Source organism: Aquarana catesbeiana, linkage group LG08 (genome assembly GCF_042186555.1).
Source record: "Aquarana catesbeiana isolate 2022-GZ linkage group LG08, ASM4218655v1, whole genome shotgun sequence".
In the NCBI taxonomy this organism is placed as follows: Eukaryota; Metazoa; Chordata; class Amphibia; order Anura; family Ranidae; genus Aquarana; species Aquarana catesbeiana.
Window position 1 is genome coordinate 157,970,027 of NC_133331.1, and position 22,103 is coordinate 157,992,129.

The window sequence follows — 22,103 nt, forward strand, 5'->3', positions numbered from 1 at the left end:
GCTATTTCCAATGCTTCAGCCTCAACATACGTCACTAAGGACAATTTGGCATCAGCATTAGCTGGTTTGGAAGGCAAAATATCCAGCATGATCGCGTCTGTCTCCCAAACTGGGAAAACGCGCGAAAGATTTCCTTCTCCCTCTCCTGATCTTCTAGTACTGGAACAGGAATGGGAAGAGGATATAGAAGTTACATACAGTCAGTACCATAAATATTGGGACATCGACACAATTCTAATCTTTTTGGCTCTATACACCACCACAATGGATTTGAAATGAAATAAACACGATGTGCTTTAACTGCAGACTTTCAGCTTTAATTTGAGGGTATTTACATCCAAATCAAATGAACGGTGTAGAAATTACAACAGTTTATATATGTGCCTCCCACTTTTTAGGAGACCAAAAGTTAATGGGACAATTGGCTGCTCAGCTGTTTCATGGCCAGGTGTGTGTTATTCCCTCATTATCCCATTTACAAGGAGCAGATAAAAGGTACAGAGTTCATTTCAAATGTGCTATTTGCATTTGGAATCAGTTGCTGTCAACTCTCAATATGTGATCCAAAGAGCTGTAACTATCAGTGAAGCAAGCCATCATTGGGCTGAAAAACTAAAACAATCCCATCAGAGAGATAGCAAAAACATTAAGTGTGACCAAATCAACTGTTTGGAACATCCTTAAAAAGAAAGAACGCACCGGTGAGCTCAGCAACACCAAAAGACCCAGAAGACCACGGGAAACAACTGTGGTGGATGACTGAAGAATTCTTTCCCTGGTGAAGAAAACACCCTTCACAACAGCTGGCCAGATCAAGAACACTCTCCAGGAGGTAGGTGTATGTGTGTCAAAGTCAACAATCAAGAGAAGACTTTACCAGAGTAAATACAGAGGGTTCACCACAAGATTTAAACCATTGGTGAGCCTCAAAAACAGGAAGGCCAGAATAGAGTTTGCCAAACATCTAAAAAAGCCTTCACAGTTCTGGAACAACATCCTATGGACAGATGAGACCAAGATCAACTAGTACCAGAGTGATGGGAAGAGAGAGAGTAGGGAGAAGGAAAGGAACTGGTCATGATCCAAAGCATACCACCTCATCAGTGAAGCATTGTGGCGGTAGTGTCATCGCGTGGGCATGTATGGCTACCAATGGAACTGGTTCTCTTGTATTTATTGATGATGTGACTGCTGACAAAAGCAGCAGGATGAATTCTGAAGTGTTTCGGGCAATATTATCTGCTCATATTCAGCAAAATGCTTCAGAACTCATTGGACGGCGATTCACAGTGCAGATGGACAATGACCCAAAGCATACTGTGAAAGCAACCAAAGAGTTTTTTAAGGGAAAGAAGTGGAATGTTATGCAATTCCCAAGTCAATCACCTGATCTGAATCCGATTGAGCATGCATTTCATTTGCTGAAGACAAAACTGAAGGGAAAATGCCCCAAGAACAAGCAGGAACTGAAGACAGTTGCAGTAGAGGCCTGGCAGAGCATCACCAGGGATGAAACCCAGCTTCTGGTGATGTCTATGCATTCCAGACTTCAGGCTGTAATTGACTGCAAAGGATTTGCAACCAAGTATTAAAAAGTGAAAGTTTGATGGATGATTGTTAATCTGTCCCATTACTTTTGGTCCCTTAAAAAGTGGGAGGCACATATACAAACTGTTGTAATTCCTACACCGTTCACCTGATTTGGATGTAAATACGCTCAAATTAAAGATGAAAGTCTGCAGTTAAAGCACATCTTGTTCGTTTCATTTCAAACCCATTGTGGTGTATAATGCGGCTCAAACTTGTCTTGCATACACACGGTCGCGCAAAGTTGTTGGAAAATCCAATCGTTCTGAACGCGGTGACGTAAAACACGTACTTTGGGTCTATAAATGGGGCAATAGCCAATAGCTTTCGTCTCTTAATTTATTCTGAGCATATGTGGCACTTTGTGCATCGGATTTGTCTACACACGATCGGAATTTAAAGGATCGGATTTTGTTGTTGGAAATTTTATAGCCTGCTCTCAAACTTTGTGTGTCGGAAATTCGGATGGAAAAAGTCAGATGGAGCCCACACACGATTGGAATTTCCGACAACACAATCCGATCGCACTTTCTCCGTCGGAAAATCCGACCATGTGTACAGGGCATTAACCACTTAAGGACCAGCCTCGTTTTGGATTTTAGGTGTTTACATGTTTAAAACAGTTTTTTTTGCTAGAAAATTACTTAGAACCCCAAACATTATATATTGTTTTTTTTTCTAACACCCTAGAGAATAAAATGGCAGTCAATGCAATACTTTTTTTTTTCACCGTATTTGCGCAGCGGTCTTATAAGCGCACTTTTTTTAGAAAAATGTCACTTTTTTGAATAAAAAAATAAGACAACTGTAAAGTTAGCCCAATTTTTTTTTTATATTGTGAAATATACCCTGTTTACCCGAAAATAAGACCTAGCGTGATTGTCGGTGATGGCTGCAATATAAGCCCTACTCCCCAAATAAGCCCTACCTTGTTTCCACGAAAATAAGCCCCACCCTGAAAATAAGACCTACAAGGACTTTAAATAGAGCTTATTTGGGGGGGTAGGGCTTATATTACAGCCATCACCGACAATCACGCTAGGTCTTATTTTCGGGGAAACAGAGTATTGTTACGCCAAGTAAATTGATACCCAACATGTCACGCTTCAAAATTGCGCCCGCTTGTGGAATGGCGTCAAACTTTTACCCTCAAAAATCTCCATAGGCGACATTTAAAAAATTCTACAGGTTGCATGTTTTGAGTTAGAGGAGGTCTAGTGCTAGAATTATTGCTCTTGCTCTACCGGTCGCGGCAATACCTCACATGTGTGGTTTGACCACCGTTTTCATATGCGGGCGCTACTTGCGTGTACGTTCGCTTCTGTGCGCGAGCTCGTCGGGATGGGGGGTTTTTAATTTTTGTTTTGTTTTGTTTTTATTATTTATTTTACATTATTTTATTTATTTTTACACTGTTAAAAAAAAAAAAAATTGTGTCACTTTTATTCCTATTACAAGGAATGTAAACATTTATGTAATAGAAAAAACCATGACAGGACCTCTTAAATATGAGATCTGGGGTCAAAAAGACCTCAGATCTCATATCTACACTAAAATGCAATTAAAAAAAAAAAAAAAGTAATTTAAAAAAATGACATTGAAAAAAATGTGCCTTTAAGAGGCGTGGGCAGAAGTGACGTTTTGACGTCGCTTCCGCCCAGCAGTGTCATGGAGACAAGTGGGCACCATCTTAGCCTCTCTTGTCTCCAGGCACAGAAGGGAGACGGACGCGATCGTCTCCGCCGATACTGGCGGCTGCGGTAAGCGGCAGAGGGCACCGGATCGCGGCGGGAGGGGGGTCTCTCCCGCCACCGATAAAAGTGATCTTGCGGCGAATCCGCTGCAGGGACCACTGTTATCTGAAAGCCAACCACCACACACAAACGGGGATACCAGGGTTATGGCAGCTAGCTCCTGCCATAACGATATCCGCCGCCAAAGTTTGGACGTACATCGGCATGTGGCGGTCAGCAAGTGGTTAAGCCAAAAAGATTAGAATTTTGTTGATGTCCCAATATTTATGGACCTGACTGTAGTTACATAGTAGGTGAGGTTGAAAAAAGACACGTCCAACTTATGTCAGTATTACATTGTATATCCCTGTATGTTGCGGTAGTTCAGGTGCTTATCTAATAGTTTTTTGAAACTATTGATGCTCCCCGCTGAGATCACTGCCTGTGGAAGGGAATTCCACATCCTTGCCACTCTTACAGTAAAGAACCCTCTACATAGTTTAAGGTTAAACCTCTTTTCTTAAAATTTTGAATGAGTGGCCACGTGTCTTGTTAAACTCCCTTCCGAAAAAGTTTTATCTCTATTGCGGGGTCACCAGTACGGTATTTATAGATTGAAATCATATTCCCTCTCAAGCGTCCCTTCCACTCCGTCCAGACTTGCACTCGCAAGGTCCAGTATTGCATCCTGCCTTACAGTTGCTAAATTTAACGGTTTGGCTATTGAAGCCCAGATTTGAAAGGATCGAGGGCTTTCTGGCTCAGTGGTAACTACCCTGATAAATGGAAGGAAACCAGCTTCTAGGGCTATTTATTATAGAATTTGGATTTGGGAGTCCTATATTTCCTGGTGTGAGGCCAAAAAATGGAAACCCCCGAAAGTATGTCATAGGAAGAATTCTTGCTTTCCTGTAGTTAGGGGTAGAAATGAAGCTAGCTTTGAGTACAATCACGGCCAGATCTCGGCCTTATCGGTATTTTTTCAAAGACCAATTGCTTCGCATTCCTTGGTCCAGGCCTTTATATAAGGAGTAGTTCGTATAACTCCACCAGTTAGGCTGCCCTTGTGTCCCCGGGATTTAAATCTAGTCTTGGCTGCTTTGCAGAGACAGCCTTTTGAGCCTATTCGGCATATTCCTCTGATCCTTTTGACAAGGACATTTTTTTTTTTTGGTCGCAGTGACCTCGGCAAGGAGAGTGTCAGAGTTGGCAGCTTTTTCTTGTAAAGAGCCATAATTGATTATCCATCAGGACAAGGTAGGGTTGCGTCCTCATCCAGCTTTTCTGCCTAAGGTGGTGTCCAGTTTTCACCTGAACCAAGATGTCACTCTGCCTTCTTTTTTCCCAGAACCTTGCCCAGCGAAAGAGATTGTTGCATTTTCTCGATGTGGTGAGTGCTGTCAGAGTCTATCTGAAAATGACAGCTCAGATGCGGAAGACCGGCCCAGAAGGGCCCAGGAAGGGGCAGGCAGCATCAAAATTGACTATTTTGCAGAGGATTCACCAAGTTATAATTTAGGCTTATGGGTTGAAAAGAAGACTCCCACCCTTTCGCGTGAGAGCGCACTCTACCAGGTGAGTGAGTGCCTCATGAGCAGTGCGTCATCAAGCCTCTATGGCTCAGATTTGCAAGGCCGCAACTTGGTCATCAGCGCATACATTTAGAAAATTTTATCAAATGGATGTAAGGCGGCAGGAAGATGTTGCGTTTGGGCGCAGTGTGCTGCAGGCGGCAATATAGATCCTCACGTCTGATGGCGATCTGCATTGTGTGTGTCTCCCTCCCCTCAGGGGCATTGCTTTGGGACGTCCCAGATAGTAATTACTATAGCTGCTCTGTGTCCCGTAATGTATGATAAAGAAAATAGTATTTTTCCTACAGCTTACCTGTAAAATCCTTTTCTTGGAGTACATCACGGGACACAGAGGTCCCTCCCCACTTTATTGGGATATTAATTGCTTTGCTACAAAACTGAGGTACTTCCTGTATGGGAGGGGTTATATAGAGGGGGACTTCCTGTCTTTTGGGTGTGCCAGTGTCCATTCACCTATAGGTGGACTATAACCCAGGTAGTAATTACTATAGCTGCTATGTGTCCCGTGATGTACTCCAAGAAAAGGATTTTACAGGTAAGCTCTAGGAAAAATCCTATTATTCCTGGTTCAGGAGAGTCACAATTGTGAAAATGAATGTCTTACCTCGCCAACTTTACGTACTTCAAACAGTTCCTATTTTTTTGCCCACTGGCCTTTTTTCCTCCCTGAAGGCCATAATGACTATATTTTTGTGGTAGGGGAGAATTTATAGATTAGGCTTTGCACTCCTGACTCTCCCTAAAACATAGAGGAGGCATTGGCCTTCCAGACATCAGCCTGCCATCTGATGAGAATTTTGGACTGGTCCCTGCATCAGCCGTTGAAAGACTGGATATCACTGGAACAATCTTTCTCAACACTCCCACTGGACAATGCCTCATGGTTACCGTCGGCCTCCTCTTTCCGAGTTCTAAAAAACTCACCCACTCATAGGTCCTATGCTAAGCATTTTTCAACTTGCATGCAATACAACCTTCGTCTCTTCAGCTATAGATCCTCTCTTGCCACTTAGATATAATCCAGATTCTCCCTGGGCTAAATGGAAAATTTTAGGAAAAATATTGGTCTAAACTTAACATGTTGACTGGTCATTTTTTTGATAAGGGCCACTTCTTGGATTATATGGTGCTACCTTCTCTCTCACCTAATCATTTGATACCTTTGTGGACCTACTTTTAAATCGGGCACTTTTTGAATGTCCCGGCAACTAGAGCTCTTTATGCCAGGAACCCTGGCCCCTTCAAATCAATATTCCCCAAAAGCACATAATTTCTTTCAGCTAACTTAATTTTTTCCGAAACTCTTCTTCATATGGGAATGCTGCGAGCCTCAAGTTGAAATGAGACCTGGGGGGGCTTCACTGTTGGAGGAAGAGTGGTATTCAGTCGACATGATAATCACCAAAAGGCTCTTTGAATATAAATGTACAAGAGAACTGTTTCAAATTAAGAGCCAGGTGGTATTGAACGCCCTTCTGCAATACACAAATTCTATCCTGAAGCAACTGATAAATGTTGATGTTGCAATGCAGAGGTGGCAGTGCCCCTCTTTGGTGGCAGTGCCCCTCTTTGGTGGCAGTGCCCCTCTTTGTGCCTTTTCTGGGAGGAGGTACACTGTAACATTTTGTCTGTCGGGTTACTCCTTGGATTTATCTCCTGCCCAATACTTATTAGACCATACCAGGATGTCCAAGCATTGGTAATTTAAATCTCTAGCGATACATATGGTGAATGCGGCCAGATTATGTGTCCCTGTTCATTGGAGAAGATCACAGTCCCCTACGATTTGCAGAATGGTTTTTCCACATAAAAGTAATATTACATTTTTTTTAATATATTAAAATAATAAACATGTTATAATTACCTGTTCTGTGCAATGGTTTTGCACAGAGCAGCCCTGATCCTCCTCTCCTGGGTGCACCTATAGCAGGCTGCTTGCTATGGGGGCACTCGACCGTGCTTGCTCCTATGCCCCGCTTTATGTGTCCTTTGACACACAGAGTGGGGCTCAGCCCCACCCCCCTCTCCCTCTTCACTGGCTGGGACCACTGCTACCACTGGCGAGTAAGAGAGCCAAGAGAGTCTCTGCTCTCATGCACATCTCTGGATAGAGATAGGGCTCGGGTAAGTATAGGGGAGGCTGGGGTGAGAGCTGCATGCAGAAGGTTTTTTACCTTAATGCAGAGAATGCATTTAAGCGGTCATCGCGTGGGCATGTATGGCTACCAATGGAACTGCTTCTCTTGTATTTATTGATGATGTGACTGCTGACAAAAGCAGCAGGATGAATTCTGAAGTGTTTCAGGCAATATTATCTGCTCATATTCAGCAAAATGCTTCAGAACTCATTGGACGGCGCTTCACAGTGCAGAGGGATAATGACCCAAAGCATACTGTGAAAGCAACCAAAGAGTTTTTTTAAGGGAAAGAAGTGGAATGTTATGCAATTCCCAAGTCAATGGGAATTGACTTGGGATACCCAATGAATTGAATAGCCTTAGGTGATGCACAGAGATTAAATCCTCTTATAAGTTTTACTTGTTTATCTGCAGTCTCCTCTTCTCTACAGCCATTCAAAAGTGGTGAATTGTTATAAATTCCTTCTGGGTCTCTCAGTATCCCAGAGGAGGGGGCGGAGAGCTGCAGTTACAGTGTGTGAGAGCTGATTAAAGGAAAGGGACACACACTCCTTTCAGGCATGGCACAGAACTAAAGGGAGGCTACAGAGCTGTGTTCTGAATAGACAAGCTGTGTGCTGAGCTCCCTCCCCTTCACAAATTTTATCTCATGTGTCGGAAAACTTCTCAGAAGTGACTCATGCTGATAATGATAACAGAGAAACGAAACACTAGAGAGAAACACACTTAGAGCTGTGGAGATAGACAAGTAAACACTACAGATATATTTGCTTAGTTCAGATTTTATGACTGAGGTTTACAACCATTTTAAGGTAACAAAAAACCTTCTGCCTTTAGAACCAACAAAATTGCAGTTATGAAGAAATTGATACATACCACTCAAGACAGAATAACCGACTACATTACAACTTGGACCTGCTGGTTACATGATAGATTCACAGCTGAATACGCTAATCTGCTAGATGGTAGAGCTTAGCAAATTATATTTTATTTTAATGCTCTTGAGTTAACTTGGCTTAGGGGGCATCTTGGATGCTGCCCCCTCAGAGTATTGCACTCTTTTTCTGGCTCTTTTAATATAAATAAATCAATATATATATATATATATATATATATATATATATATATATATATATATATTTATATCAATAAAATTTTCAGGAAAAAAAAATGTAAACTAAACTAACTTGCCCACATTCTTGCCTGAATCCAGACTTGAATAAAATAATGGAGTGGGCAACTACATGGCAAATGAGGTTTAATTTTAAAAAATTTAAAGTGATGCACTTGGGGATTAAGAATATAAATGCAAACTATTCACTAGAGGGAAAACCTCTGGGGGAATCAAGGATGGAGGAAAATCTGGGGGTCCTGGTAGAAGACAGACTGAGCAATAGCAGATAATGCCAAGCTGCAGCAAGCAAAGCCAGCAGACTATTAGCTTGTATAAAAAAGGGAATTTACACCAGAGATAAAATGATTATCCTGTCACTTTATAAAACTCTGGTCCAGCCACATCTGGAGTGTTCCGTCAAGTTCTGGTCACCAATCCTCCGGGGGGACTTGGTGGACCTGGAGAGAGTCCAGAAAAGGGCAACTAAATTGGTAGGTGGAGTGGAGGACCTCAATTACGAGGAACGACTGCAAGCACTGATTTTGTTCTCCCTGGAGAAGAGACGTTTGAGGGGAGATATGATAGCAGTATACAAATACCTCAATGGTGTCCCCAGCATACGAAGGAAACTTTTCAGTCTCAGGGGGTGTAAGAAGACACGGGGCCACACAATGAGATTGGAGGAGAAGCGGTTTAACCTTAAGCTGCGTAGGAGATTCTTCACTGTCAGGGCGATAAGGATGTGGAACTCTCTTCCACAATTGGTGGTGTCAGCGGGGAGTATTGATATTTTTAAAAGACTCTTGGACGTGCATCCTGGTGAATAGGGATGAGCCGAACACCCCCCGGTTCGGTTCGCACCAGAACCCGCGAACGGACCGAAAGTTCGCACGAACGTTAGAACCCCATTGACGTCTATGGGACTCGAACGTTCGAAATCAAAAGTGCTCATTTTAAAGGCTAATTTGCATGGTATTGTCCTAAAAAGGGTTTGGGGACCCGGGTCCTACCCCAGGGGACATGTATCAATGCAAAAAAAACTTTTAAAAACGGCCGTTTTTTCGGGAGCAGTGATTTTAATGATGCTTAAAGTAAAAAAAAAAAAAGTGAAATATTCCTTTAAATATCGTACCTGGGGGGTGTCTATAGTATGCCTGTAAAGTGACGCGTGTTTCCCATGTTTAGAACAGTCCCTGCACCAAATGTCATTTTTAAAGGAAAAAATCTCATTTAAAACTGCTTGCGGGTTTAATGTCATGTCGGGTCATGGCAATATGGATGAAAATCAGTGAGACAAACGGCATGGGTACCCCCCAGTCCATTACCAGGCCCTTTGGGTCTTGTATGGATATTAAGGGGAACCCCGCACCCAAATTAAAATAAGGAAAGGTGTGGGGCCACCAGGCCCTATATACTCTGAACAGCAGTATACAGGCGGTGCAAACAAGACAGGGACTGTAGGTTTGTTGTTAAGTAGAATCTGTTTGTAATTTTGAACATTTTTAACGTGTTTAGCTCCAGCCAAAAAATCTTTTCTAAGCTTTTTGGAAAACATAGGGAAGGGTTATCACCCCTGTGACATTTGTTTTGCTGTCTTTCCTCCTCTTCAGAAGATTTCACCTCACTTTTTTGTCCCAATGAAAAATGTTTTTTGAAAATTTGGGTTTTTTTGTGGAACAAGGATTGGAAAGCATCAGTGGAAAGGAGAAATTGTTTTCCCATATTAACTCTTACAGGAGAGAATTTCCCTTCCTAGGGGTAGATTTCATCTCACTTCCTGTTGTCTCCTTCCGTTTGCAAGTAGGAGTCGTTTGTAAGTTAGATGTTTGAAAGTAGGGTCCTGCCCTATATACTCAGCAGAAATTTGGGCCTTAGGTGTTGCTGTGGCCACAACACTGTAAGCCCTCACAGGGCCCTGCTGTGAAATATTAGATCAAGAATTGTAATTACATGCCCCTGTTGAACAGGAGCTGAAAAATTAGGCCTTAGGCACTGGTGCTGGTGCCACAACACTGCAACCCCTCACAGACACTCTAGTTGGAACGCAGGAACGAGCCCTGCTGCAAAGTATTGCTTCAAAAATTGTAATTACACGCCCCTGTTAGACAGGGGCAGAAAAATTGGGCCTTAGGCACTGGTGCTGGTGCCACAACACTGCAACCCCTCACAGACACTCTAGTTGGAACGCAGGAACGAGCCCTGCTGCAAAGTATTGCATCAAAAATTGTAATTACACGCCCCTGTTAGACAGGGGCAGAAAAATTGGGCCTTAGGCACTGGTGCTGGTGCCACAACACTGCAACCCCTCACAGACACTCTAGTTGGAATGCAGGAACGAGCCCTGCTGCAAAGTATTACATCAAAAATTGTAATTACACGCCCCTGTTAAACAGGGGCTGAAAAATTGTGCCTTAGGCACTGGTGGTGGCGCCCAGAACCAAAAATGTTCTTACAAGCTATCAGCGTGATGATTGAGGAGGAAGAGGATAATTACTCAGGGATAGTCACTCAGCATCAGCATAGGCAGTCTTTGAAGGGATCTGAGATTTCAAAAAAAATTATTCGGTTACATCAGCATCAGGTGCTTGGTAGCTGGTGGTGATCCAAGACTCATTCATTTTTATGAAGGTCAGCCGATCGACCGAGTCGGTGGACAGACGCACCCTGTGATCGGTTACCACGCCTCCAGCAGCACTGAATGTGCGTTCCGAAAGAACGCTGGATGCAGGACAGGCCAGTAGCTCAATTGCATACTGTGCAAGCTCTGGCCAGTGATCCATCCTCAAGACCCAGTAACCCAGAGGATTTTCGGTGGGAAAGGTGTCCAAGTCTGATCTTGCCCCTAGGTATTCCTGCACCATGTAAAACAGACGCTGGCGATGGTTGCTGGAACCGATCATACCTTGGGGCTGCGGACCAAAAAATTGTCTGAACGCATCGGTCAGACGGCCACCTTCTCCACCGCTCCTTCTTTGACTGACCGAAGCCTCAGCAACACGTTGTCCAGAAACAGGAGTTTGTAACCTCCCAGTCTCTGGGAACGCATTGCACAGACCTTTCTGCAAGGCCTCCCGAAGATGTTTCATCCTCTGCTCCCTCTGCGATGGCAAGATAAGGTCCGCAACCTTACCCTTGTAACGTGGATCAAGGAGGGTTGCCAGCCAGTATTGGTCCTTCTCCTTGATACCACGAATACGAGGATCCTTACGCAGGCTTTGCAGGATCAGGGAGGCCATGCAGCGTAGGTTTGCTGAGGCATTCGGTCCGGAGTCCTCTGGGTCACTAAGGACAACAACGTCCGCAGCCACCTCCTCCCAGCCACGTACAAGTCCATGTGTTCCTTGGGACTGATCCCTTAAAGACTGCTGCTGATGCTGAGTGCCAGGCTCCACCTCCATACTGACACAATCTTCTTCCTCCTCCTCCTCGTCCTCTTCCTGTGTGATCGGCGGGCACGCAGGAACACTGTCTGGATAAAGGGGGCCTTGAGAGCTAAGGAAGTCCTCCTCTTCCTGCCTCTGTTCTGCCTCAAGTGCCCTGTCCATTATTCCACGCAGCGTGTGCTCCAACAGGTGGACAAGGGGGACAGTGTCACTGATGCATGCACTGTCAGTGCTCACCATCCTCGTGGCCTCCTCGAATGGTGACAGGACAGTGCATGCATCCCTGATCATGGCCCACTGGCGTGGGGAAAAAAAACCAAGCTCCCCTGACCGTGTCCTGGTGCCATAGTCGCACAGGTACTCATTGATGGCCCTCTGCTGCGTGTGCAGCCGCTGCAGCATGGCCAACGTTGAGTTCCACCTGGTGGGCATGTCACAGATTAGGCGGTTCTTGGGCAGGTTAAACTCCTTTTGGAGGTCCGTCAGCCAAGCACTGGCATTATATGACCGGCGGAAATGCACACAGACTTTCCTGGCCTGCCTCAGGACATCCTGTAAGCCCGGGTACCTGCCCAAGAACCGCTGCACCACCAAGTTAAGGACGTGAGCCAAACAGGGCACATGGGTCATTTGTCCCTGTCGGAGGGCAGAGAGGAGGTTGGTGCCATTGTCGCAAACCACCATTCCTGCCTTAAGTTGGCGTGGCGTCAACCACCTCTGAACCTGCCCCTGCAGAGCTGACAGAACCTCTGCCCCAGTGTGACTCCTGTCCCCCAAGCACACCAGCTCAAGCACCGCATGGCATCTTTTGGCCTGCGTACTTGCGTAGCCCCTTGAACGCCTACGGAGCACCGCTGGTTCCGAGGAAGAGGCCATGGAGGAAGAAGAAGAGGAGGGGGTGGAGGAGAGAGGTGTGTCACAATCAGCATTTTGGAGGCGTGGTGGCGGAACAACCTCCAACACTACTGCACCTTGTCCTGCATCCTTCCCAGCTGCCAGCAGAGTCACCCAATGCGCCGTGAAACTTAGGTAACGTCCCTGTCCATGCCTGCTGGACCATGAGTCAGCGGTAATATGCACCTTACCGCTGACCGCCCTGTCCAGCGAGGCATGGACATTGCCTTCCACATGCCGGTAGAGAGCCGGAATCGCCTTCCGTGAGAAAAAGTGGCGTTTGGGTACCTGCCACTGAGGAACCGCACATTCCACAAACTCACGGAAGGGGGCAGAGTCTACCAACTGAAAAGGCAGCAGTTGAAGTGCTAGCAATTTTGCCAAGCTAGCATTCAACCGCTGGGCATGTGGATGGCTGGGAGCAGACTTCTTTCGGCGGTGCAGCAGCTGGGGCAGGGAAATTTGCCTGGTACAATCTGACGTCGGTGTACCAAAAGCAGATTGCCCACAAGTACTTGGCTGTGACACACCTAATTCTACACCTTCATTCCTCTCACTGCAGGTCTCAGAGAGGACTGAAGGTCTAGTGGGGTTGGAAATCTCAGCTGATGAGGAGCAAGGAGAGATCCTCTTTGTTCTTTGGTGTGGGTCTTTTAGATACGCTTGCCAACGAACTGCATGGCAGGTCAACATATGTCTGGTCAAACATGTGGTACCCAAGCGGGAGATGTTTTGGCCACGCGAGATACGCTTGAGACATATGTTGCAAATAGCAGCGGTGCGATCTGATGCACTCGTCTCAAAAAAGGCCCACACCAAAGAACTTTTTGAATAACGCGCAGAGACTGCAGCGCCCTGCACATGTGGAGCTTTGGGGTGTGATGCAGTCAATGTGCTGCCCTTAGGCTGGCCCCTGGAGGGCATCCTGCCTCGTTGGTGATGTGCCGCCGCCTCCTCCTCCTCCTCCTCCTCCTCCTCCTCCTCTCTCCTATCAGGCACCCACGTTGAGTCAGTGACCTCATCATCCCCTCCCTCCTCATCACTGGAGCAAACCTGGCAGTATGCTGCAGCAGGGGGAGCATGACTGCCAGATTGCTGTCCTTCTTGGGCACCCCCTCTGTCCGTGCTCATGTTACTGCCTTCATCGAGCTCAGTATCGTCATCAGAGCCTTACAAACGCTGGGCATCCTCCTGGAGCATGTACCCAACACTGTGGTCAAACAGTTCGAGGGAATCCTCATGAGGACATGGTGGAGCTAGGGAAGGAGTCACTGATGACATTGAGCTGAGGGAAGAGGCCGCTGCTTTGCCAGACAAAGCACCCTGGGCATGGGTGAGAGAGGATGAGGAGGATGAGGACGGCTTGGTCATCCACTCGACCAAGTCTTCCGCATGTTGCGGCTCAACACGGCCAGCTGCCGAAAAAAAGGCCAAGCGTGTCCCATGGCCACGTGCTGATGAGGATGCACCGTCTCCACGACCAGCACTAAACACAGAGCCTGCTTGCCCTCTCTTATTGGCTTGTGACTGTCTGCCTCTCCTTCTTGGCCTTCCAGACATACTAATGGCCTGTAGCTGCACTAAGCTGGGATAGAACACCTGTAATTTTCTTCAGGTAGCTTTATATACTGTAACCAGACAAGCCTGCCTGTCAGTAGGAAGATAACAGGAACGGATCTAGCTGAACACTGTGAGCAGGACGCACTGTACTAAATGTAAATAGTCTAGCTGCCTGACCGTGGTACTAATAGGATCAAATAGAACACCTGTAATTTTCTTCAGGTAGCTTTATATACTGTAACCAGACAAGCCTGCCTGTCAGTAGGAAGATAACAGGAACGGATCTAGCTGTACACTGTGAGCAGGACGCACAGTACTAAATGTAAATAGTCTAGCTGCCTGACCGTGGTACTAATAGGATCAAATAGAACACCTGTAATTTTCTTCAGGTAGCTTTATATACTGTAACCAGACAAGCCTGCCTGTCAGTAGGAAGATAACAGGAACGGATCTAGCTGAACACTGTGAGCAGGACGCACTGCACTAAATGTAAATAGTCTAGAAGATAACAGGAACGGATCTAGCTGAACACTGTGAGCAGGACGCACTGCACTAAATGTAAATAGTCTAGAAGATAACAGGAACGGATCTAGCTGAACACTGTGAGCAGGACGCACTGCACTAAATGTAAATAGTCTAGAAGATAACAGGAACGGATCTAGCTGAACACTGTGAGCAGGACGCACTGCACTAAATGTAAATAGTCTAGAAGATAACAGGAACGGATCTAGCTGAACACTGTGAGCAGGACGCACTGCACTAAATGTAAATAGCAGGAACGGATCTAGCTGAACACTGTGAGCAGGACGCACTGCACTAAATGTAAATAGTCTAGAAGATAACAGGAACGGATCTAGCTGAACACTGTGAGCAGGACGCACTGCACTAAATGTAAATAGCAGGAACGGCTCTAGTTGAACACTGTGAGCAGGACGCACTGCACTAAATGTAAATAGCAGGAACGGATCTAGCTGAACACTGTGAGCAGGACGCACTGCACTAAATGTAAATAGTCTAGAAGATAACAGGAACGGATCTAGCTGAACACTGTGAGCAGGACGCACTGCACTAAATGTAAATAGCAGGAACGGCTCTAGCTGAACACTGTGAGCAGGACGCACTGCACTAAATGTAAATAGCAGGAACGGATCTAGCTGAACACTGTGAGCAGGACGCACTGCACTAAATGTAAATAACAGGAACGGATCTAGCTGAACACTGTGAGCAGGACGCACTGCACTAAATGTAAATAGTCTAGAAGATAACAGGAACGGATCTAGCTGAACACTGTGAGCAGGACGCACTGCATTCATTAAATGTAAATAGCAGGAACGGATCTAGCTGAACACTGTGAGCAGGACGCACTGCACTAAATGTAAATAGCAGGAACGGATCTAGCTGAACACTGTGAGCAGGACGCACTGCACTAAATGTAAATAGCAGGAACGGATCTAGCTGAACACTGTGAGCAGGACGCACTGCACTAAATGTAAATAGCAGGAACGGATCTAGCTGAACACTGTGAGCAGGACGCACTGCACTAAATGTAAATAACAGGAACGGATCTAGCTGAACACTGTGAGCAGGACGCACTGCACTAAATGTAAATAGCAGGAACGGATCTAGCTGAACACTGTGAGCAGGACGCACTGCACTAAATGTAAATAGCAGGAACGGATCTAGCTGAACACTGTGAGCAGGACGCACTGCACTAAATGTAAATTGCAGGAACGGATCTAGCTGAACACTGTGAGCAGGACGCACTGCACTAAATGTAAATAGTCTAGAAGATAACAGGAACGGATCTAGCTGAACACTGTGAGCAGGACGCACTGCACTGAATGTAAATAGCAGGAACGGATCTAGCTGAACACTGTGAGCAGGACGCACTGCATTAAATGTAAATAGTCTAGATAGAAGATAACAGAAACGGATCTAGCTAAACTGAATACAGTGTGTATATATATATATATATGCAACACCTGGGATGCATATATATACACAATACACTGTAAGTGCAGCTAACTGACTGACTGTTCTGCCTAATCTATCTAACTCAAATCAAATGACACTGTCTCTCTCTCTCTCTATCTCTCAGCACACCGGAACACACACTACACAGGGCCGCCGTGCAGGCGGCCTTATATAGTGTGGGGTGTGTACTAAATCCCCTGAGCCATAATTGGCCAAAGCCACCCTGGCTTTGGCCAATTACAGCTCTCTCTACTGACGGCGCTGTGATTGGCCAAGCATGCGGGTCATAGTGCATGCTTGGCCAATCATCAGCCAGCAATGCACTGCGATGCCGCAGTGAATTATGGGCCGTGACGCGCCACACGAATTTAGCGCGAACGGCCCATATCGTTCGCAATTCGGCGAACGGGCGAACAGCCGATGTTCGAGTCGAACATGGGTTCGACTCGAACACGAAGCTCATCCCTACTGGTGAACACAATATGCAGGGATATGGGAAATGATTATCAACCGTGACACACATACACCTACACAGGTTGAACTGGATGGACTATTGCCTTTTATTCAACCTTACCTACTATGAAACTATGAGACATGCGAGATCCCAAGTCTTCTGTCTGCTTGGCCGCAGAGAGGGAGACTTCTTCCTTGGGTGCCAATGTCGCTGCCTCATGACGTGTATATTTCCTATTGGCAAGATCCTGAAGGCTCCAGTGGTGGCATGACATCACAGTAAGGGACAGCAACGAGACCAGTCAATGGCATGTCTGGGCTGCAGGGGTGGGCTTGCATTTTCAAAAACAAATCACTAATGGCAGCTCCCCCATATCTATTCTGCTCAATGCCGTTAAAAGTGTGTAGCAAAGAAAATTATTTTCTAGGAGGGAAGCAACTGTTGGAAGTTAGACTGCCGTAAAGGAGTCGTATAGGAGGAATGCTTCTAAATGGCCATGTAGACTAATCACCATGTCTACAAAAAGAGGTTGCTCTAAAAATAGCAATTTTTGACAACTAATGTAAAACCCCCAATAAACTAGTGACATGTCCTTTTTCTGTATGTTTTGTATTTCATTTGATTCATTCTAAAATTATTTCTTCTACACTAGGTGAACAGCTGATGTTGATTCAACTGAAGGATCTTTTGTTGTTCCTTTCTAGCAGTACTCTAAAATGAAATATGAGCTATAATACAAGTGGTAAGTTAAGGCTTTACCTTCTAATAGATAAGCATTTTGTTCCAATTGTATAAATGTAATTGAAAATGTTTTATCTGCAAAAATATCAGTTGATTTTGCCATAACTCATGTGAGCTGATAACTTCTGTGCTCTCTGCCTGTGGACAAGAAGGGGAGATAAGATAAGAAAGGGAGAAAAGTTCAGGAGAGGTCCGTTTTTTTCTTTGTATCTCATCAGAAATTAAGTAGGCAGGGCTGACACCATGCGTTGAAGCAAATCTCACTTTAATATGCATCTCTGCATGCTGATATGAAATCACCTAAGATAAATAAAATTTTTTTTTTGTTTTTTTAAATGTTTTTTTATTGCTTTATTTACTTTTTTTCTCTTCCATTTCCTGGTTTCCCTGAAGGCAGTTGTGATGTGACGTAGCCCTGGCCGTACTGATGTCCCCAGGCAGAGCAACATCACCATTGCCTTCCGGAAAATCTTGTACCTAAACTGTGAGATCTGATGTCATGCGCTTCATTTTACTCATACGCCATACAAATACTACTCATTGGTGGGGGGGAGCTTTTCCCTGGACCTCATAAGAGTTTTTTTTTTCAGCAGGTGCATGTAATGTCATATGACATTACACACATCATGCTCTTCATCTTGCGCATGCACAGTATCACGGAAAGATTGAAAAAGGCAGGGTAGAAAAGGGGACCCAGGCAGCACAGAGACAGAACAGAGATGGGAAAATATGAAGAAAGCTGTGTTGTCATGACAAAGAGGAAGGTAGAAACATAGTATACTTCTTGCACATCAGCAGTTGTTTTGCTGTACTTGCAGCAAGTTTAAGGAGCAGGAGAAACTAGCAGATGTCACACGTGGTGCAAAGCAATCTTTATCAACTACAGTCCTCCTCAACAGGTAATGTTTTCAGGATTTCCCTAAGATGAAACGGCTGTGGTAATTACTAAGGCAGTGAAACTGATCAAATCACCTGTGCAAAATAATGGAAAGCCTGAAAACATGACGTGTTGGGAGTACTTGAGGACTGGACATGAGAAACATTGGTGTAGAGCATGGAAGCAAAATATGTGTTTCAATGGCCACAGATTGGCGCCCTATGTGAAGAAAAATAGTGAGCTGAGGTGTAGCTGCCCCTTTAAGGTGAAAAGGCACCTGATAGTAAAGTGTAGACCAAATGAAGGAGACGGCACCTACTGTGCTCATAAAGTGATTGGATGTATTGGTAAACCATAAAAAGCAATAACAATAATGTGCAAAACTGAATATGGATCAAGGAACAAATAATAAAATGCAAGCATAAAGTCTGTTTGTGATGATATTCCCAACAACAAACAAGTTGCTCCTATATAAGGTGACTTCTAGTTCTTCCACCACGAGTGCTCAATGGGAAAGTGACAACTCACCAGAGGTGTTTGACCCCTTTTTACAGGATGGTTTAAAATGCGCGTTTGGAAAACCAGATTGGTCCACTGCCAACACCACTCCACTCCAATGGTCCCTCAGGATAGAGCTAGGATGTATAAAAATGACTCCACAGGAGCCCTAGATAAAAGTCTTAGTGTATAAGTTTATTTGGTATAAAAGCAATAAGGTAATGATTGCACTCACATGTAAGTGTGCCTGTCCCGGCACTAGGTGTTTGCAAAAATGGATATTCCTCCGGCAATGGCGTGCAGTCCATGTCTCGCTCTAGGTGGTTAAGCCTGTTGGGTATCATACAGGTCCCGGAAGTGACGGATCATCCGCTCCGACGTACGTTTCGCCATGCTTAGACTCTTCGGGTAGTGACGTCACACTGTTTCCAGCTTGCATTTATGTGGATAGGATAATTTCTATTGGTTATGCTCCTCCAATATGGAGGTGGGGACAAATGAAAAACACATACTCTGCCTCTTGGAATGCTGATCTGCTCATACTGATTGGTCCACTCAATATTTAATCTTTAAAAGACAAATATATAAACATATATTGATTGTTGGACACAGTGTGTTTTTATAAAAAACAATATTTAAAACAGTCACATCCAGAAAGCAACTAACTAATTTTTGGACATACCAATTATGGGAAGTCTCTATATGGCGCCATCTACTGTAAACCAGCTGAACAGCATGGTGAACCACTGATGGTGTATGGTTATATAGTTGTTTCCCTGCAGATAAGCAAATGAGGATCTGGTGTGAAATAAATATACCATAATCAATTTAAAAAAAAATAATGGAAAAAGGGGGGTAAAAATTGAAGACTTGAATACTGGACTAATAGAGATAGGTATTATATTGTCCAGTAAGGCCTGATATTATATGTCATAAAAATATTGTAAATGACTTATAAAGGCAAAAGAGAGTATTTACATGGTGTGGAGAATTTCTCCCAATATTTGGTAAAACCAATAGCAAATTGTATAGTCTAGAAAATGTTAGTGTCTATGGTTAATATCTATATTTAATCCCAATAGTTGAAGTGATTGAAGCCTATATATCCATTGTGTTTCCATTTGGGTCACCTTTTTAGTCATATCTGTGCCTCTCCAATGCTGGTAAACCCCATCTATCCCCCAGAATCTAAGAAGGGAGGGATCCTTATTGTGCACCAACCTAAAATGGTTGGATACACTAATATCTAAACCCTTTCTTTATGTTGTCTATGTATTCTCCACTTAGCCAGTGTCCTAGTTCTTCTGCCAACATATTGAAAATTGTATGGACACATCCGGAGAGAGGTTACATATCTGGTGTCACAGGTGATGAGATGTCTGTTGTCATATTTGTTCCCTCGTTGTTTCCAGTTGTTTATTACCATATTTATCGGCGTATTACACGTGCCCGCGTATAACACGCACCCCAATTTAAGAGGGAAGTTTCAGGAAAAAATAAACCACTTTGAAGCAAAATAATGGTCAGTGAGAATCAATGCAGCCTGATTAGTGCTCACCTGCAGCCTCAATGCAGCCTGATCTGTGCCCATCTGCAGCTTCAGTGCAGCCTGATCTGTGCCCATCTGCAGCTTCAGTGCAGCCTGATCTGTGCCCACCTGCAGCTTCAGTGCAGCCTGATCTGTGCCAATCTGCAGCTTCAGTACAGCCTGATCTGTGCCCATCTGCAGCTTCAGTGCAGCCTGTTCTGTTCCCATCTGTAGCCTGAACTGTTCCCATCTCCCCCATCAATGCAGCTCACCTTCTTTCATATGAAATCACCGAGCTGTCATCTGTTTCTTCGGCTCTCAGTCGGCAGTCACATGCACAGTCCCCCCTCCACCATCGGCTTTGGACCAGCTCCTGTGATAGACAGAACACTGGTCCAGTGCCGGTGGCAGAGGCGGGACTGTGTGTGTGTGAGGTGAGAGCTGAGTGGAGAGGAGATGGCGGCACGGTGATTTCCGGCGGCACTCGTCCCCGTCCTTCCCCTCCGAGGTACACGGTCGCGTATAACACGCACCCACGATTCCCCCCTATTTTCAAGGGAAAAAAGTGCGTGTTATATGCCGATAAATATGGTATATCCCTTTTCTACAAATCTACCAATAAGCATGTTAGTCAGGGCCATAAAATCTTCTTTCTTAGCACAAATTCTTTTAATTCTCAGAAATGGGCCCTTTGGGATTGCTCTTGCCCAATCTGGATGATGGCAGCTCTGGGTAGAGATATATCCGTTGCGGTCAGTATCCTTAAAATGGGTCCGGGTCCCCAAGGAGTCTAGAAACTGGATAAACGATTGATGCCATGTACTGGTAAATTTAATGTGATCATTTTGATTCATGCGTTTCAAAAATATTTCCAGTTCCTCTTGTGAACCCTCCCAAACAATGAAGATGACATTTATATAGCGTTGGTACATTTTTTTAGTTTGGGCCACTGATGCATACCTTGCCCCCATGGCCACCCTTTTTACTTGATTATAGAAATCTCCTGCATGTCAAAAATAATAATTGGTCATTGCCATGTCCAGAGTTTCGACAAGAAATTTTATTTGCGGGGCTTTGAGGTCTGAATATTTTTGTAATGCCCATAAAGTGGCACAAAGGGCATCCTTTTGTCCGATGTTGGTATAAAGAGACTCAACATCTACTGTGACCAGCAATGTTTGATGTCCTATCGCCATCTCTTTTATCATATTAATGAGCTCCATACTATTTTTTAGGTATGCTTTGCCCCTCGTTGATGTAAACAATGGGTGCAGCGCTTATTGAATGAGTCCACCTACAGTAACATTAGTCCATCGTTAATATTGAAAACCGCACACAAAGTCACTGAATACGAACAGGAGAGAAAAAACACCACCGACACCCGTACACACTCCCGCTTACCCTCCTTTTTGAACCCTGATAACAAAGGTCAAATGGGGATTGGATGTTATATGAAGACCCCTCAATGTCAACATATCCCGACCAAACAGGCAAAGAGAGATGGATACAGGCACCCCAGTCTCAGCACTGCACTCCTGGTGATCCGGCCATTAGCTCCACACCGCCATTATTCCTATGGAACACAAAGGAACAGACCTCATGGTGCAGTAGTCCTCAATCATGTTTAATTGGGTAAAAGATTTTACGCTCCCCACCCTTGTTGATATAGGCTGTAGAAAGATGTCGATATATTCCCCTGGTCTTGAGTATAAAGAATCAATACCGCTGACTATGGGTCTCCCTGGGGGGGTTATGTTTGTGAATTTTGAGGACTTGGTAAATAACTGGAATTTTGGGAACTTTTGGTATAAGATACTTGGCCTCTTTTTTTGTTTAATGTTCCTAAAAAAAAAGATTCACAAAACCTTTTTTAATCAGTTTTGTGAAGGAGGATTTTAGTATAGTAGTTGGATCACCCGGTAGCTTTTTGTAGGTGGCTGAGTCCTGTAGTATTCTTTGCATTTCTGCAATGTAGTCCTCCTTTTTGACTATTACGAGGCCTTCCCTTTATCTGCCGGTCTGATGAT

The 22,103-nt window shown here is 44.6% G+C and overlaps 1 protein-coding gene across 3 annotated transcripts in view; it reads left to right on the forward strand.

Annotated features, from left to right (window-relative positions):
- Positions 1-22,103, forward strand: part of PSD (pleckstrin and Sec7 domain containing) — a 765,102-nt gene that overhangs the window by 118,575 nt on the left and 624,424 nt on the right. For all 3 annotated transcript variants that reach the window (XM_073596605.1, XM_073596606.1, XM_073596608.1), the window contains exon 2: positions 17,085-17,174. The gene's annotated coding sequence lies outside the window, so the exon portion shown is untranslated. The remainder of the gene's footprint in view (positions 1-17,084; positions 17,175-22,103) is intronic.